General features: G+C 53.2%; 1 pseudogene; it reads left to right on the top strand.

Annotated features, from left to right (window-relative positions):
* The first annotated feature begins 1,601 nt into the window (after positions 1 to 1,601).
* On the top strand, positions 1,602 to 2,205 carry LOC115847839 (nucleic acid dioxygenase ALKBH1 pseudogene; annotated as a pseudogene).
* The last annotated feature ends 398 nt before the right edge of the window (positions 2,206 to 2,603 follow it).

Below are 2,603 nucleotides of genomic sequence, written 5' to 3'. Positions count from 1 at the left end.
ATCCCACCAGATGGTGAGCCTGGAGGAGATGGGGGAGAGGGGTGGTGGGAGCAGCAAATGGGCCTCCTCCCTTCATGGGGAACCTCAGGCTGAGCAATCCTGGCTCAACATGGGGTCTTTGTGCATGTGGGATAGACAGAGGGTAGATGGACAGATGTTGGATGTTGGATGGATGGATGACTGGATAAAAGGACAGATGAATGGATACATGAACAAATGGAAAATAGAGGAATAATGAATGGATGGACAGACAGAAGGATGAATGGATGAACAGATGAGTGGATGAACAAAGAGATAAATGGATGGGTAGATAAAAGACCAGCAGACATTCCCACAGAGGGATGGAAAAACTTACCAGTTTTGTTATTTAACAGAGGTGGGAAAGCCAAGTCAGGGCCTCAGATGCACTCTTGCTGGAAATGCCCCACCTCGCAGTTGGCAGGAATGTGGGAGTCCTCGCTGCCCTCTGCAGGTTGCCCATGGGCTCTGGGACCAGGGAAGAAGGCAGAAGTGGCCAAGCATGACCCCTGGTGGTCACCATAGGAATGACAACCCCAGCACCAGACTTGCGGTCCTGGCGGTGCCCAGCCAGCTGAGGAGCCCACCTTCACCCTGACCCCAGCTGCTGACCTTCTGGCCCTTAGGCTGAGGCTCCCATGTGAATGTTCTTAGGCACAGCTCACATCACCAGTGGTGTGAGAGGCGCTGGACCCGATGTTCACACTCTGAAGGGCCTACTCCTGACCAAGTCCTGTTAGAAATCACCTAGAGAGAGCTGCTGAGGACATCCGTGAACAGGTGACTAATAACAGCCCACATTTAAGCACTGCTCATCACACTGGGCGGTGGAACAGGCCACTCACACCTTTCTCTCCCTGATCCCTCACAGCAGCCCTGGAAATAGCAACTAGGACGGCCCCCATTTTATAGATGAGAAAACTAAGTCTCAGAGAGGCCTCAAGAGGACTGCCAAGGTCTGCGATGAGTGAGTGGCAGAGCCAGGATTCGAACCCAGACTGTCTCTGATTCCCTCCCATGCTGGCTCCCTGCCTCCCTGCCAAACCCTGCTAGGACAATAATCATGGCTGACTTCCTGAGCATCCCGGCTGGGCCCCCAAGGGCACACAGACACACACACACACACACACACACAGCCCCTACTCCCGGGTGGCTCCCCAAGGGCACACAGACACACACACACACACACACAGCGCCTGCCTCTAGAGGACTCATCATCCAGCGGGGTTGTTCCCATCCCTCTACTGTTCTGATAAGGAAGCAGAGGCTGATTTGAATCCCACCTCCGGCACCGAGTGGCTGTGTGACCTTGGGCAAGTCACTTAACCTTTCTGTGCTTCAGTTGACTCATGGGTGTAATAAGCATGATAATAATCAAACTTACCTCACAGAGTTGTTGTGAAAATTAAGTGAGCTAATATATGTAGGGAGCATTGGGTACATACTAAGGGTTCCCTCTTACCATTATTAGGGAGAAAATGGGGCTCAGAGAAGGAAAAGCCTGAAAACTCACAGGTGTAGCAATTCCACACTTACTTTCATTGTTTTTCAACAACAGGATGGAGACGAGGCCAGGCAGCAAGATGAGGAAGGTGGCAGTGGCCGTGGGCGCTGTGGCGATGCTGGTAGCGGAGCCTGGGGAGGACGCCTTTCCGAAGCTTTTCCGCTTCTGCCGGCAGAGCCGCCCCAGCACCGCAGACCTGGGAGGGGTCACTGACTTCTTGGCGGCCCAAGCAGCCCAAGGCATGGGGCCTGGTGCCCCCAGGGTAGTCAAATCTCAGCTAAATGTGTCCCCAGCCAGTGACCACGATGCATACAGAGCAGGACTTCAGCTGGCCAGCAAGTGGCGAGCCTACGGACTGCAAGCCTACCCCGGATTTATTTTTATCCCAAACCCTTCCTCCCAGGTCACCAGCGGCATTAGGTGAAGCAGTGCCTTAAGTCATATTCCCGGAAACCCAATGTATGTAACCTGGACACACATGTGACTAAGAAGAGACCCAAGATTTGTGGGAACAGAGCAAAGAGCTTCTAAGGTATAAAGAAGAGAATAAATGGAGACCCTGAAGTTTATCAGAGAAACTGCACTGGGTGACCCTAGGCTACCACTGTAACTGGGACAGTAAGAAATACTCTGCCGATCACTACACACCTTCCCCTGCTGACCTGACTTTCCTCTCAGGGTAAGTGGACACCGCCTGTGGATTTCAGGGTTTCCGAGCTGAAGCTGGTATCCTGAATTACCACCGATGAGACTCCACGCTGGGAATCCATGTAGATAAATCTGAACTAGAGCACTCCAAACCCCTGCTGTCGTTCAGCTTTGGACAGTCTGCCATCTTTCCCCTGGGTGGCCTCAAAAGAGATGAAGCCCCCACGCCCATGTTTATGCACAGCGGTGACATCATGGTAATGTCAGGTCTCAGCCGCCTGTTGAACCATGCAGTCCTGAGGGTCCTTCCCAGTCCAGAATGGGAGAGCCTTCCTTGCTGCCTAGAGACGCCTCTCCCAGCTGGCCTCCCCAGAGACTCAGTGGTGGAGCCCTGTTCTGTGGAGGACTGGCAGGTGTGTGCCAGCTACTTGAA

Source organism: Globicephala melas, chromosome 19 (assembly GCF_963455315.2).
Source record: "Globicephala melas chromosome 19, mGloMel1.2, whole genome shotgun sequence".
Taxonomy (NCBI): Eukaryota; Metazoa; Chordata; class Mammalia; order Artiodactyla; family Delphinidae; genus Globicephala; species Globicephala melas.
The sequence above is the reverse complement of the archived record's forward strand: the minus strand, read 5'-3'. Positions and strand labels throughout refer to the sequence as shown.